Consider the following 17745-nt stretch of genomic DNA (forward strand, 5'->3'; position numbering starts at 1 on the left):
ATGTTGCCTACAAGAGACTCACTTCCAATGTAAAGACACACACAAACTGGAAGCAAAGGGATGGAAAAAGATATTTCACACAAATGGAAATCAAAAGAAAGCTGGGGTAGCTATACTTACATCAAGTAAGATTAGACTTCAAAACAAAGACTGTAATAACAGATAAGAGAGAACATTACATAATGATATGGGGTCAATCCCACAAAAAAATAAACATTTGTAAATATTTATGCATCCAAATAGGAGCACCTAATATATAACGTAAATATTAACAGATCTAAAGGAAGAAATTGACAGCAATACAAAAATAGCAGAGGACATTAATGTCCCACTTACACCAATGGATAGATTATCCATACAGAAAATCAATAAGGAAACATCAGCCTTAAACAACACATTAGCCCAGATGGACTTAATAGATATACAGAGAACATTCCTCCCAAAAACAGCAGAAGACACATTCTTCTCAAGTGCACATGGAGCATTCTCCAGGATAAATCATACATTAGGCCACAAAACAAGTCTCAATAAATTTAAGAAATTTGATCATATCAAGTGTCCTTTCTGACCACAATGGTATAAAACTAGAAATCAATTACAAGGAGAATACTGAGAAAAATCACAAATATGTGGAGATTACAACATGCCACTGAACAATCAATGGATCAATGAAGAAATCAAAAAATACCTTGAAACAAATAAAAATGGAAATATAACTTACTAAAATCTATGGGATGCAGTGAAAGTGGCTTTAAAAGGGAAGTTCATAGTGATACAGGCCTATCTCAAGAAACAAGAAAATTTTCAAACAAATTATTTAACTTCACACCTAAAGGAACTAGAAAAAAAAAAAAAAAGAACAAATGAAGCCCAAAATTAACAGAATGAAGTAAATAAGAAAGATCAGAGTAAAAATATATAAAATAGAGACTAAAAAGACAATAGAAAAGATCAATGAAATGTAAAGCTGGTTCTTTGAAAAAAATTTAAAAACGGACAAACACTGTTAGCTAGATTCATCAAGAAAAAATGAGAGAGCGTTCAAACAAATAAAAGCAGAAATGAAAAAGTTACAACTAATACCACAGAAAAACAACGTACTATAAGAGACTACTATGAACAATTATAAACCAACAAATTGGACAAACTAGAAGAAATGTATAAATTCCTAGAAACATACAATCTCCCAAGACTTAATCATGAATAAATAGAAAATCTGAATAGACCACTTACTACTAAGGAGATTAAATCAGTAATCAAAAACTTCCCAACAAACAAAAGTCCAAGACCAGATGGCTTCACTGGCTAATTCTACCAAATATTTAAAGATTTAATATCTAGCTTTCTCAAACTCTTTCAGCACATTGAAGAAGAGAGTATTCTTCTAAATTCATTTTATGAAGCCAGCATTACCCTGATACCAAAATCAGACAAGGACACCACAAAAAAGAAAATTGTAGACCAATATCCCTGATAAGCACAAATAAAAAATCTCAACAAGATATTAACACACTGAATTCAACAATACAGTAAAAGGATCATTTAGTATGATTGAGTGGGATTTATTCCAGGGATGCAAGAATGGTTCTACATCCACAAATCAATCAATGTGATACACCACATTAACAAAATTAAGAAGAAAAATCATATGACCATCTCAATAGATACAGAGAAAGCATTTGACAAAATTCAACAGCCATTTACATAAAATCTCTGAACAAAGTGGGTATAGATGAAATGTACCTCAACATAATAAAGGCCATATACAACAAGCCCACAGCTAATGTCATAGTAGGTGGTATGAAGCTGATATATTTTCTTCTAAGATCAGAAACAAGACAAGGATGCTCAATCTTGACACTTTTATTCAACGTGGTATTAGAAGTCTTAGCCAGAGCTATTAGGCAAGAAGAATAAATAAAAGGCATCCAAACTGGGAAAAAAGTACTAAAATTGTCACTATTTTTGTGGACAACATGATTTTATATTTAGAAAACCATAAGAGACTCTTTAACTATAGAGAACAAACTGAGGGTTGCTGGAGGGGAGGTGAGTTGGGGGGATAGGGTAATTGGGGGATGGGCATTAAGGAGGGCACTTGAGAGAGGGCAGAGCAAGATGGCGGAGGAGTAGGAGACCTGAATTTCGTCTGGTCTCAGGAATTCAGCTGGATAGGGATCAAACCATTCTGAACACCTATGAATTCAACAGGAGATCGAAGAAAAGAAGAGCAACAACTCTCTGAACAGAAAAGCGACCACTTTCTGGAAGGTAGGACGTGCAGAGAAGTGAATCCGAGGCGATATGGGGAGGATAGACGGCGGGGGAGGGGCCTCCGTCGGCCGCTACCGGCAAGTGATAGAGCCGTGGAGCACAAAATCAGAACTTTTAGAGTCGGCTCCGCTGAGGGACGTCACTCCAGTGGCTAAGCGGGGGGTGGAACCCTCGTGGGACAGTGTGGTCTCAGGACCCTCAGGGTCACAGAAAGACCGGGGGTGCCTGAGTGCAGCAGAGCTCCCAGGGATCGGAGCAGGGAAGCCAGCTGCAGAGATGGAGCCCAGTCGCGGGCTCTCAGCTCGGGGTTGCCATAAACCGTGATCCGCGGCATAGTCAGGCCATTGCTCCTCCAGCAGGGACCCGACAAGCAGCAGAGCCAGGGAGACTCACCTTTTTCCCCTGGGAGGAGAGGTGCGGGAGCGCACCGCAGGGATCTGCTGGGTTTGGAGACTCCACACAGGGTCGGGTGCCAGAGATAGAATCGAGCGGTCACAGGCTGGGTGAGCATGGAGTGCGGCCAGAGACCAGGGAGATGGGAGTGACTGATGGCTTTTCTCTGGGGGCTCACTGAAGAGCGGGGCCCCGAGTTCTCGGCTCCTCCGAGGCAGAGATTGGGAGGCCGTCATTGTCACTCTCCGCCTCCAAAGCTGTACGGAAAGCTTGCAGGGAACAAAAGCTCCCGAGGGCAAACCCAAGCAGATTACTTAGTCCGGACCGGGCAAGGGCGGGGCAATTCTGCCTCCGGCAAAGACATTTGGAAACCACGGCAACAGGCCCCTCCCCCAGAAGATCAGCGAGAACAGCCAGCCAAGACCAAGTTTACCGATCAATGAGAATGGCAGAACTCCAGCGCTAGGGGAATACTGCACATAGAATTCATGGCTTTTTTACCATGATTCTTTAGTCTTTCAAAGTTAATTTTTTTTTAACTGTCTTTTCTCTTTTTTTTTTTTTTTGAATTTTTCTTTTTCCCTTTTTCAACCAACATCTTATCAATCCCTTTTTTAAAAAAAATTTTTATTTTTCATTTTTATTTTTCATTTTTATAGTCATATTCTATTCCTTCATAGTAGTTACCTGTATTTTTGGCATATATATATAAGTTGTTCTCTCTTTAAAATTTTGAGATCATTTCTTCTAACAGATCAAAATATACCCTAAATCTCTATTGTATGTTTTCTTTCTACTCCCCTGCCTGACCACATTCTCTCCCTTTTTTTTCTTTTTTTTTTTTAATCCTCTTCTTTCTTTTTTCAAACAACGTCTTATCAATTACTTTTATAAAATTTTTTATAATTTCCATCATTACAGTCATATTCCATCCCTTCATCATATCAACCCTTATTTTTGTACATATATAAGTTTTTCTTTCTTTAAAATTTTGGGAGGCACTTTCTTCTAAAAGACCAAAATACACCCCAAATCTAGTGTGTGGCACTTATCTATATACCAGCCTGATCATATTTGATCACATTCTGGTTTTTTTTTGTTTTGTTCTGTTTTTGTTTGTTTTTAACTTTATCTTTTTCTTTTTTTTTTTCTTATTTTCTTTTTCTTTTTTCTCTCTTTCCCTTTCTTTTCCCACTGCTTCAGGTCTTTTCTGATTTGTTTAGAGTATATTTTCTGGGAACAATGTTACCCTGTTAGCATTTTGTTCTCTCATTAATCTATTCTCCTCTGGGCAAAATGACAAGATGGAAAAAATCACCTCAACAAAAAGAACAAGAGGTAGTACCGACTGCCAGGGACCTACTCAATACGGACATTAGTTCGATATCAGATCTAGAGTTCAGAATCATCACTTTAAAGATACTAGCTGGGCTTGAAAAAAGCATGGAAGTTATTAGAGAAACCCTTTCTGGAGAAGTAAAAGAACTAAAATCTAACCAAGTAGAAATCAAAAAGGCTATTAATGAGGTGCAATCAAATATGGGGGTGCTAACTGCTAGGATAAATGAAGCAGAAGAGAGAATCAGTGATATAGAAGACCAAATGATGGAAAATAAAGAAGTTGAGAAAAAGAGAGATAAACAACTACTGGATCACGAGGGCAGAATTCGAGAGATAAGCGATACCATAAGACGAAACAACATTAGAATAATTGGGATCCCAGAAGAAGAAGAAAGAGAGAGAGGGGCAGAAGGTATAATGGAGCAAATTATAGCAGAGAACTTCCCTAATCTGGGGAAGGAAACAGGCGTCAAAATCCAGGAAGCACAGAGAATCCCTCTCAAAATCAATAAAAATAGGTCAACACCCCAACATCTAATACTAAAACTTATGAGTCTCAGAGACAAAGAGAAAATCCTGAAAGCAGATCAGGAGAAGAGATATGTAACCTACAATGATAGAAACATTAGATTGGCAACAGACCTATCCACAGAGACCTGGCAGGCCAGAAAGCACTGGCAGGATATATTCAGAGCACTAAATGAGAAAAATATGCAGCCAAGAATACTATATCCAACTAGGCTGTCATTGAAAATTGAAGGAGAGATAAAAAGTTTCCAGGACAAACAAAAACTAAAGGAATTTGCAAACACGAAACCAGCCCTACAAGAAATCTTGAAAGGGGTCCTCTAAGCAAAGAGAGACCCTAAAAGCAACATAGACCAGAAAGGAACACAGACAATATACAGTAACAGTCACATTACAGGCAATACAATGGCACTAAATTCCTATCTTTCAATAGTTACCCTGAATGTAAATGGGCTAAATGCCCCAATCAAAAGACACAGGGTATCAGATTGGATTAAAAAACAAGACCCATCAATATGCTGTCTGTAAGAGACTCATTTTAGACCCAAAGACACCCCCAGATTGAAAGTGAGGGGGTGGAAAACCATTTACCATGCTAATGGACACCAAAAGAAAGCTGGGGTGGCAATCCTTATATCAGACAAATTAGATTTTAAACCAAAGACTGTAATAAGAGATGAGGAAGGACACTATATCCTACTTAAAGGGTCTATCCAACAAGAAGATCTAACAATTGTAAATATCCCTAACATGGGAGCAGTCAATTATATAAGCCAATTAATAACAAAAGCAAAGAAACACATTGACAACAATTCAATAATAGTGGGGGACTTTAACACCCCCCTCACTGAAATGGACAGATCGTCTAAGCAAAAGATCAACAAGGAAATAAAGACTTTAAATGACACACTGGAACAAATGGACTTCACAGACATATTCAGAACATTCCATCCCAAAGCAACAGAATACACATTCTTCTCTAGTACCCATGGAACATTCTCCAGAATAGATCACATCCTAGGTCATAAATCAGGTCTCAACCGGTACCAAAAGATTGGGATCATTCCCTGCCTATTTTCAGACCACAATGCTTTGAAACTAGAACTCAATCACAAGAGGAAAGTTAGAAAGAACTCAAATACATGGAGCCTAAAGAGTATCCTAGCAAAGAATGAATGGGTCAACCAGGAAATTAAAGAAGAATTTAAAAAATTCATGGAAACCAATGAAAATGAAAACACAACTATTCAAAATCTTTGGGATGCAGCAAAGGCAGTCCTAAGAGGAAAGTATATAGCAATACAAGCCTTTCTCAAGAAACAAGAAAGGTCTCAAGTACACAACCTAACCCTACACCTAAAGGAGCTGGAGAAAGAACAGCAAATAAAGCCTAAACCCAGCAGGAGAAGAGAAATCATAAAGATCAGAGCAGAAATCAATGAAATAGAAACTAAAAGAACAGTAGAACAGATCAACGAAACTAGGAGCTGGTTCTTTGAAAGAATTAACAAGATTGATAAACCCCTGGCCAGACTTATCAAAAAGAAAAGAGAAATGACCCAAATCAACAAAATCATGAATGAAAGAGGAGAGATCACAACCAACACCAAAGAAATACAAACAATTATAAGAACATATTATGAGCAACTCTATGCCAGCAAATTAGATAACCTGGAAGAAATGGATGCATTCCTAGAGATGTATCAACTACCAAAACTGAACCAGGAAGAAATAGAAAACCTGAACAGACCTATAACCACTAAGGAAATTGAAGCAGTCATCAAAAATCTCCCAACAAACAAAAGCCCAGGGCCAGATGGCTTCCCAGGGGAATTCTACCAAACATTTAAAGAAGAATTAATACCTATTCTTCTGAAACTGTTCCAAAAAATAGAAATGGAAGGAAAACTTCCAAACTCATTTTATGAGGCCAGCATTACCTTGATCCCAAACCCAGACAAAGACCCCATCAAAAAGGAGAATTACAGACCGATATCCCTGATGAACATGGATGTAAAAATTCTCACCAAAATACTAGCCAATAGGATCCAACAGCACGTTAAAAGGATTATTCACCACGACCAAGTGGGATTTATCCCTGGGCTGCAAGGTTGGTTCAACATCCGCAAATCAATCAATGTGATACAATACATTAACAAAAGAAAGAACAAGAATCATATGATCCTCTCAATAGATGCAGAAAAAGCATTTGACAAAGTACAGCATCCTTTCTTGATCAAAACTCTTCAGAGTATAGGGATAGAGGGTACATACCTCAATATCATAAAAGCCATCTATGAAAAACCTACAGCGACTATCATTCTCAATGGGGAAAAACTGAGAGCTTTCCCCCTAAGGTCAGGAACGTGGCAGGGATGTCCACTATCACCACTGCTATTCAACATAGTATTAGAAGTCCTAGCCACAGCAATCAGACAACAAAAAGAAATCAAAGGCATCCAAATCGGCAAAGAAGAAATCAAAATCTCACTCTTTGCAGATGATATGATACTTTATGTGGAAAACCCAAAAGACTCCACCCCAAAACTGCTAGAACTCATACAAGAATTCAGTAAAGTGGTAGGATATAAAATCAATGCACAGAAGTCAGTGGCATTCCTATACACCACCACCAAGACAGAAGAAAGAGAAATTAAGGAGTTGATCCCATTTACAATTGCACCCAAAACCATAAGATACCTAGGAATAAATCTAACCAAAGAAGCAAAGGATCTGTACTCAGAAAACTATAAAATACTCATGAAAGAAATTGAGGAAGACACAAAGAAATGGAAAAACGTTCCATGCTCATGGATTGGAAGAACAAATATTGTGAAGATGTCAATGCTACCTAGAGCAATCTACACATTCAATGCAATCCCCATCAAAATACCATCCACTTTTTTCAAAGAAATGGAACAAATCATCCTAAAATTTGTATGGAACCAGAAAAGACCCCGCACAGCCAGAGGAATGTTGAAAAAGAAAAGCAAAGCTGGTAGCATCACAATTCTGAACTTCAAGCAGTATTACAAAGCTGTCATCATCAAGACAGTATGGTACTGGCACAAAAACAGACACATAGATCAATGGAACAGAATAGAGAGCCCAGAAATGGACCCTCAACTCTATGGTCAACTCATCTTTGACAAAGCAGGAAAGAATGTCCAATGGAAAAAAGACATTCTCTTCAACAAATGGTGTTGGGAAAATTGGACAGCCACATGCAGAAGAATGCAACTGGACCATTTCCTTACACCACACACAAAAATAGACTCCAAATGGTTGAAAGACCTCAATGTGAGACAGGAGTCCATCAAAATCCTAAAGGAGAACACAGGCAGCAACCTCTTCGGCCTCAGCCGCAGCAACTTCTTCCTAGAAACATCGCCAAAGGCAAGGGAAGCAAGGGCAAAAATGAACTATTGGGACTTCATCAAGATGAAAAGCTTTTGCAAAGCAAAGGAAACAGTCAACAAAACCAAAAGACAACTGACAGAATGGGAGAAGATATTTGCAAATGACATATCAGATAAAGGGCTAGTATCCAAAATCTATAAAGAACTCATCAAACTCAACACCCAAAGAACAACTAATCCAATCAAGAAATGGGCAGAAGACATGAACAGACATTTTTCCAAAGAAGACATCCAAATGGGCAACAGACACATGAAAAAGAGCTCAATATCGCTCGGCATCAGGGAAATCCAAATCCAAACCTCAATGAGATACCACCTCACACCAGTCAGAATGGCTAAAATTAACAAGTCAGGAAATGACAGATGTTGGCGGGGATGCAGAGAAAGGGGAAGCCTCCTACAGTGTTGGTGGGAATGCAAGCTGGTGCAGCCACTCTGGAAAACAGTATGGAGGTTCCTCAAAAAGTTGAAAATAGAGCTACCATATGATCCAGCAATTGCACTACTGGGTATTTACCCCAAAGATACAAAAGTAGGGATCCGAAAGGGTACGTGCACCCCGATGTTTATAGCAGCAATGTCCACAATAGCCAAACTGTGGAAAGAGCCAAGATGTCCATCGACAGATGAATGGATAAAGAAGAGGTGGTATATATATACAATGGAATATTATGCAGCCATCAAAAGGAATGAGATCTTGCCATTGCAATGACATGGATGGAACTGGAGGGTATTATGCTGAGCGAAATAAGTCAAACAGAGAAAGACATGTATCATATGACCTCACTGATATGAGGAATTCTTAATCTCAGGAAACAAACTGAGGGTTGCTGGAGTGGGGGTGGGGTGGGAGGGATGGGGTGACTAGGTGATAGACACTGGGGAGGGTATGTGCTCTAGTAAGTGCTGTGAATTGTGCAAGACTGTTGAATCTCAGATCTGTACCTCCGAAACAAATAATGCAATATATGTTAAGAAAAAAAAAAAAAGAAGGAGAAGATAGCAGGAGGGAAAGAATGAAGGGGGGGAAATCAGAGGGGTAGACGAACCACGAGAGATGATGGACTCTGAAAAACAAACTGAGGGTTCTAGAGGGAGGGGGGTAGGAGGATGGGTTAGCCTGGTGATGGGTATTGAGGAGGGCACATTCTGCATGGAGCACTGGCTGTTATGCACAAACAATGAATCATGGAACACTACATCTAAAACTAATGATGTAATGTATGGTGATTAACATAACAATAAAAAAAAAATAATAATAAAAAAAAGATGATGATAAAAAAAAAGGAGGGCACTTGATATAATGAGCACTAGGTGTTATATGCAACTGATGAATCACTAAATTCTACCCCTGAAACTAATAATACACTATATGTTAACTAACTTGAATTTAAATAAACTCTAAAAAAAAAAAAAAGAAAGAAAACCCTAAAGACTCCACCAAAAAAAAACTGTTTAAATAAATGAATTCAGTAAAAATTACAGGGTATAAAATCAACATACAAAAATATGTTGCATTTCTATACACTAAGAATGAACTATAAGAAAAAGAAATTAGGAACACAATCCTATTTAAAATTGCATCAAAAACAATAAAATACCTAGGAATAGATTTAACCAAAAGATGAAAGATCTGTCCACCAAAAATTACAAGACACTGATGAAAGATATCAAAGAAAATACAGTAAATAGAAAGATATTCTGTGCTCACAAATTGGAAGAGTTAATACCGTCAAAATGTCCATATTATTCAAAACAATCTACAGATTCAATGCAATCCTTATCAAAATTCCAATGGCAATTTTCACAGAACTAGAACAAATAATTCTAAAATTTGTGTGGAACCTCAAAAGACCCCACATAGCCAAATCAATCTTGAGAAAGAACAATACTTGGGGCATCTGGGTGACTCAGTCATTAAGCATCTGCCTTTGGCTCAGGTCATGATCCCAGGGTCCTGGGATCGAGCCCCACACCGGGCTCCCTGCTCCGCAGGAAGCCTGCTTCTCCCTCTCCCTCTGCTTGTGTTCCCTCTCTTGCCGTGTCTCTCTCTGTCAAATAAATAAATAAAATCTTAAAAAAAAAAAAAAAAGAACAATACAGGAAGTATAATTCTCCCGATTTCAAACTATACTACAAAGCTAAAGTATTCAAAACATGTTGTTGGCATAAAAGCAGACACAAAGATAATAGAACAGAATAGCAAAACCAGAAATACATAGTCAATTAATCTAAGACAAAAGGGAAAATACTTACAATGAAAAAAGGACAGTCTCGGGGCTCCTGAGTGGCTCAGTCGGTTAAGCGTCTGCCTTCGGCTCAGGTCACGATCCCGTGGTCCTGGGATCAAGTCCCGCATCAGGCTCCTTGCTCCGCGGGAAGCCTGCTTCTCCCTCTCCCACTCCCCCTGCTTGTGTTCCCTCTCTGACTGTGTCTCTCTCTGTCAAAAAAAAAAAAAAAAAAAAAAAATCTTTAAAAGAAAAAAGGACAGTCTCAAAAAAAAAAAAAAAAAAAAGACAGTCTCTTTAATAAATGGTGTTGGAAAAGCAGGACAGCCACATGCAAAAGAATGAAGCTAAACTACTGTCTTACACCATACAGAAAAATTAACTCAAAATGGATTAAAGACTTAAACATAAGACCTGAATCATAAAGCTCCTAGAAAAAAACATAGTTGAAAATCTTAACATTGGTCTTGGTGATGTTTTCTGGAATTTAATTCTACGAGCAAAGGCAACAAAAGCCAAAATAAATAAGTGGGACTGCATCAAATTAAAAGCCTCTGCACAGCAAAGAAAACCATCAATAAAATGAAAAGGCAACCTATTGAGTGGAGAAGATATTTACAAATCATTATCTGTTAAGGGGTTAATATCCAAAATATATAAAGAACTCATAGAGCTGAATAGCGAAAAGATAAGAACAATCTGATTTTTAAAATGGTCAGAAGGTAGTTCTAATTAAAAAAAAATAGAGGATCTGAATAGACATTTTTCTAAAGAAGACATACAGATGGCAAACAGGCACATGAAAAGATGCTCAGCATCACTAATGGTCTGGGAAATGCAAATCAAAACCACACTGAGCTATTACTTCAGACCTATTGGGATGGCTATAATACAAAAGATAAGAGATAAATGCTGGTGAAGATGTTGAGGAGAGGGATCCATCATGCACTGTTGGTGGGAATGTAAATTGGGTCAGCCACTGTGGAAGACAATATACAGGTTCCTCAAAAAATTAAAAATAAAACTACCATATGATCTAGCAATTCTTACTTCTGGGCATTTATTTGGAGAAAATGAAAACATACATTTAAAAAGATTTACACATCCCTATGTTCAGTGCAGTATTACTCAGAAGAGTCAAGATACAGAAACAACCTAAATGGCCATCAATGGATGAATGGGTAAAGAAGATGTAATACATATGTACAATGGGATACAACTCAACCATAAAAAAGAATGAAATCTTGACATTTGCAACAACATGGATGGACCAAGAGGGTATTATGCTAAGTGAAATAAGTCAGACAGAAAAAGGCAAATATTCTATGATCTCACTCATATGTGGACTCTAAAAAACAAAACAAAGCAAACTCATGGATATGGACAATAGAGTGGTGGTTACCAGAGGGTAGGAGGAGTGGGTAAAATGGGTGAGGGGAGTAAGGAGGTACAAACTTCCAGTTGTGAGAAGAATAGGTTATGGGATATGGTGTGCAACAGAGTTACTATAGTCAATGATATTGTGACGCATATTTGAAGGTTACTGGGAGAGTGGATCTTAAAAGCTCCCATCATGGGGTGTACCTGGCTGGCTCAGTGGGTGGAGCATGAGACTCTTGATCTCAGGGTTGTAAGTTTGAGCCCCACGTTGGGTGTAGAGATTACTTAAAATTAAATCTTAAAAAGAAAAACCTAAACAATGGGACACCTGGGTGGCTCAGTCAGTTAAGCGTCTGCCTTCAGCTTAGGTCATGATCCCAGGGTCCCCCTTGGGATCCTGCTCCCCACTGCTTGTGCTTTCTCCCTCTTTCTCTCTCTCTCTCTCTCTGACAAATAAAAAAATAAAATCTTAAAAAAATAAACAAAATAAAATAAGATAAATTTTTAAAGTTCTCATAATAAAAAAAATTGTAACTTTTTATGGTGACAAATGATGACTAGACTTGTTATGGTGATCATTTTGCAATGTATAAAGTGTTAAATAATTACATTGTCCACCTATAACATAATGAATGTCAATTATACCTCAATAAAAGATTTAATAATTCCATTTTTATCACAATTATACTTTATACATGATTTATCTATTCCCTTTATATAAACATTTGTTTTCAGCATTTTTCCAGTGATCAATCCCTAAACTAAACACAAGCTCCAGAATGGCAGTTATCATGGGTTAAATTTATAGAGCATCCATTCACATTTTTCCTTTTCCTAATAACAGCCCAATTTTCCTTCAGGCATTCATCTCTTCCCCCATACAACCCAAATGCATAAAGGGGCAATTACCACATCATGAGCTCCAGGAGTAAACCTGATTGGTTTAAATCACCTCTGCCAAGATGTAATCAGTGAGGGAGACAAACCATAAGAGACTCTTAATCATAAAAAACAAACTGAGGGTTGCTGGAGGGGAGAAGGGTGGGGGCTGGGGGGATGGGGAAATTGGATGATGGACATTAAGGAGGGCATGTGATGTAATGATCACTGGGTATTATATGACTAATGAATCACTGAACTCTACCTCTGAACCTAATAATACATTATATGTTAATTAATTGCATTTAAATTAAAAAATAAATAACAGCGTAGGGCGACATACATACATACATACATAAACGCATACATCACCTCTGCCACAGTGAATTGGGTCGGGAATACAGACATAAACCAATTAGCATGGGTCATTGACATGGCCACAAGAATTAGTTCAGGAATGGACATGTTATCTAATTTAGATCAATGAAATGCAAAGAAATATTTATATAGAACTCCTGAGAAAAAATTTTTCTCACTCTTAATAAAAAAAAAAAAAAACCCGCCAGTAAATAAGTTCTCATTTCCTCCAAAAGTGATGAAACAGAACTATAAAGCTTAAAATAACTGCAGTCATTTTACCTCCATGAAGGAAGCCAGCCTGAAGATGAAGCCAATACACATAGGAGGGTACAGCTGAGCAAACTGGAGAAGCAGCCAGAACTACTGGATTAAGCCAGCCTGAAGCTGGCCTCCTCTGAATTTTTGAGCATGGGAGCTAATATTTATGTTTGTTTAAGCTAGTTTAATTTTGTTTTCTGTTACTTGCAGTCCTAACTCATATATGTAAAGTCAGACTCCCTCTAGTGATTTTATACTACTCTATCCTTTCAACAAACATCTGTACAAAACACCCTCTTGGTACCAGTATAACATTCCTTATTCATGTGAAGTGGGACATTAATAAATTTTCTCTAAGACTTGAGGTTGTAGGTCTGTATTTTTCATTTCCAGAAATGTTGTTAACTCCTTTACTTCACTATTTCTCATCACAGCTACTCCCAGGCTTTTTTATAGTTTGTTCCTGGCTACAATCTCATAAGAGAGATCAGTAGGAGGAAGCTCAAAAGAGCCTCAAGATTGTTTTCAGTGTTTTATTCCTCATACTCCCTGAGTCATCCTTCACATAGGACTCTGATGCAATGACTGAGGGTCACATGGGAAGTCACTGAAGGATGAAGTAACACTGGTCAAATTGAGCACTTACGGCAGTGAATTCTCACACGTTAAAAAATAGGGAGCGTAGGGCTGCCTGAGTGGCTCAGCCGGTTAAACGTCCAACTCTTGATTTCGGCTCAGGTGATGATATCAGGGTCGTGAGATCAAGCCCCAAGCTGGGCTCCCACTGGGCGTGGAGCCTGCTTAAGATTTTCTCTCTCCCTCTCTCTCTGCCCCTCCCCCCCCTCCTCCCTCTCCCTCTCTCTCTCTTTCTCTCTCTCTCTCTCTCTAAAAAAAAAAAAAAAATTAAGCAAAAAAAAGTAGCGAGTATGGAATAATTAGTCAATGGTTGAGGTCTATGCACTTCAAGAAATATACAGTTTTGCAGTTTTTTTAAATTATGATTCTAGAGACTATGGTAAAACATGAAGGACCAACTTAGTTATAATACTAAGTAAAGAAAAAAGATACAAAATTGTATACACAATATTTATTGTTATGTAAGAGTCACAAACAAAAGAGACAAAACAAAACATAATTTTTAAAACTTTGAAGCACATTAAAAGTAAACAAAACAAACACCAAAAATACGCTAACAGTGGTTATCCTGGGGACTCTAGAATTTTTTCTTATTTTTTTCTTTCATGTTTTTTAATGAGCTTAGATGACTCAATGAAGGAAATTTTTAATGTTTTAACATAGGAATGCTAGCGTCATTTTCACTAGCCACATTTTTTAATTGGAAGACTTGTTTGAGATGTACAAAGATAAGAAAGTTAAGAAGGGGACATTCATCATTGCAGAACTTGAGGGTCTCAATGTCCACTTTCCCAAAGAAGTTTTCTAGGCCAAAGGAGATGTACAGTATCCAAAATAAGACCTCACCCTCGATAAAATTTAAATACTGTCCCTCAGGTGCTAAGAAACAAAACACCACCAGTCAGGTCTTCTGGGTCATTTGGCAATCTCTCAGCCTCCTCCAAAGAGTAGTATCATGCAAGAAATAATATAGCTGATAAAGGGACAAAAAAGGAAAGGACAGAGTTGTGAATCAGTCCAACTTCGTCAGACTATGCAAAGGGAAGAAGGAAGAGGCAAGGAATTAGATATCACCAGGCTGTAAATCTGTAAATACCATTATTTCCCAAAAGTGAAGCACAAAGTACAGGGGAGAAGCAAAGGGGAGACAGAGGAAAATGAAGTGGAAGGAGATGGAACTGGGGAGACAGATGCCAGAGATATGTATATAAAAGAACAAACGATAAACCAGAATTGTGGAGAGAGATAAAGGAGTTAAGAGAAAGGACAGAAAGAAAGTGAACAGGCAACCAAACAAGAAAGGATATTCCCAGTGGTGTCAGAACCAATGATGGAAACCTTAGTGAGGCCCTGGGAAGGGAAGGTGGAGGTGAATGACAAATGCGCAGCAACAAAATAAATCATTCTTTCTAGATCTTCTGCAGGAACAAATTTTCCAGAGATTTAGATTTGGTGAACAGACCAACCTGGATCACAGTGAGGAACTTATAGGGGATTTGAGATGTCAAACACACAGAAGCCAAGGTTTTCCTGTAATGTTGAAAATAACACCATGCATGGCCTTTTAGTATCAGGATCATTTCAAATAACTGCAGTTCAGAGAGACTTCCTTAAAAACCGAAGACAATATGTTAGTTTTTCTTTAGTTGTAAGATACAGCACCAATCATTCATATTCGATTTATATAGCCTTGTTAGTTTTCCTCACACTTGAAAACTATGTATTGTGTCCATGTATGTTTTGTATTATTTAACATCCTTACACTTAGTATTTGAAATCAACTCATTATTTATTATAACATGAGAGAATTGTCTGACTGAAAGAAAACACATTTGAAAATAATCTATATTTTCTGATTTTTAAAATTAAAATTCTTAAAGCACAAACTCTTAACTGGGAGTGAATTTTGTGCTTGAAGTTGCTTTATTAATTTATTAACCCAGAAAGACAAGCATAGAGATTAAGAGAATAGGCTTAGAGTGAGAGAGGCCTGCCTGGGTCCAGGCTCCACAGTTTATCACATGTTAAGACTGTTTCCTAAGCTCTCTGACCAGGAATCTCCCCATCTATGAGATGATAATCACAGTAACTGTCTCATATGGCTATTGTGAGGATTCAACAAAATAATACATATGAAGTACTTAGCATAGTACCTGGCACATAATATTTAGTAAATGCTGTCACTAGTTCTAAAAGTCACCATACTGATTGTCAATGTCTTTGCTAATGTTACGGCCAATATTATTGTCAGTGAGAGTGGGAATTTTACTAAGACAGGAAACATCGTTTCTTACTTACTTTGTTGTTCACAGTATCTCAAACACGGTGAGGTCCCTGATCTTGCATATATGATTTCCTCTGCCTGGATCCCAGGCCCTGCCTCCTCCATGCTCCCTCTGCCTGCCTAACTCCCACTCATCGCCCCAGTCTTAACTAAAATATGGCCTCCTTCTAGATCTCAGCCTTCTCTCACTCCGAAGGGTGGGGTTGTTACCTAACAATCTTTTCTTTCCCTGTGCTGTTGTGATCCCATTACAATGTAATGCCATGTTTATTTTATTGATCTGTAATCCCCCTTATATCTCACACACACACACACACACACACACACACGCAATTTTAAGCTCCATGAAAACATAAATCTCTTCTTGGCCTTAATTTCTAACCCAAATTTGTATTCCAAGTGTGCCTGGTACATCTTAAGTTCCAATAAATGTTCTTTTAAATAAATAAGGGACACTTAGCAAATGGATGTTAAGAAGTTTTACAAACCCTATGTGCCAGGCTGAATCATAAAATATCTATTAATCAGAAGCATTCCATAATTTCTAAACTCTTAAGTTCAATGACTACTTGCAAAGAGTATCCTAAATAATTTGATAATAAATAAATAAAGTACCTTGACATATTTATGTAGATCTTTGAAGTAGTAAGCTGAAGAAAGCAATTTAAATAATATGCCCTCAAGCAATTTTTTAAAAATTTAGTCCTTTCCTGAGCCCAGCTATTTTAGTAGCTCTTTGAATAGAAGTTACTTTTATTGGAAGAGTGATGGAAAATAGCCATCAGAACTGAATGAAAAATTCATCTAATAAACTTCTATACCTGCTATGTGTTAGGTGCATAGGTAGATCAAAGAAAGAGATGAAACACAGCCCTTCTCCTCAATAAGTTGACAGTTTAAGTGACATAAATAATAGAGAACTTTTTCTATCCATTGACCTCCCCCCACCAAATTCCTCAATTAATGACATTTATTTGTAGTTTATATACAAATAGTTTTGAACCTAAGAAAGGTCACTATTAGACATAAATATGTACATTTATTTCCTTTGCAAATGATATGTACTGATGTATTTGAGATAAATTAAGTATGCCAGTTTGTATCACAACTTTATGATTAACTTAATCTTTTGAAAATAAACCAATTTCTCCAAGAGCACATGCCCACACATCCATCAAATAGACAAGATGATTTGTATATAGCCTCTAAAATTTTACCCTGCAGCATCTAATTATTTTTCCTTTTGGCAAAAGCTTCTGAACACCTGTTGAAGTCATTACTGTTCAGCCCTTTGGGGACAATAGGAGAGCTCAGCTCCGTCACACACTGCATATTTCTCAAGATCCACCAGGAACTTCATAGACTTGCTGCTGTACAACCTGAGCCATCTAACAGGTGGCTGTCCTGCTTCTACTCCCCACCTTCCCCAAAAATGATATGCTAGATTTCTTTTTTTTTTAATTTCTTTTCTTTACCCTTACGCAAATATCCAAAGTAGTGGAGACATTCTTAGGAGCAGACAGAATTTAACCCAGAAGATTAACTTCATGAACCTATATGGAACTAGAGCTTTGCTTGTGAAATAGGAGATGGATGGGTCTTTTCCTTTCCTCAAAGCTGAGAAAAATGGGGAAGGACTATAAAGATATCAGTCCTTCCATAATATGATAGGTCAATAGAGAAAAAAAAATTCATCTCAACAAAAGATGGATACTAAATGGGTTACTGAACACTGTGACCATTTCCTTTCGAAAGTTAAGAAAAT

At 37.6% G+C, this 17745-nt stretch overlaps 1 long non-coding RNA gene across 2 annotated transcripts in view; it reads right to left on the reverse strand.

The window, feature by feature from the left end:
* The window catches only part of LOC135363630 (uncharacterized), a 605080-nt gene that overhangs the window by 459652 nt on the left and 127683 nt on the right, over positions 1–17745 (reverse strand). For both annotated transcript variants that reach the window (XR_010409495.1, XR_010409496.1), the window contains exon 2: positions 10212–10395. This is a non-coding gene — a long non-coding RNA (uncharacterized LOC135363630). The remainder of the gene's footprint in view (positions 1–10211; positions 10396–17745) is intronic.

This window comes from Mirounga angustirostris, unplaced genomic scaffold (genome assembly GCF_029215605.1).
Source record: "Mirounga angustirostris isolate CCGP_5_RB_7025 unplaced genomic scaffold, mMirAng1.0.hap1 SCAF_2, whole genome shotgun sequence".
In the NCBI taxonomy this organism is placed as follows: Eukaryota; Metazoa; Chordata; class Mammalia; order Carnivora; family Phocidae; genus Mirounga; species Mirounga angustirostris.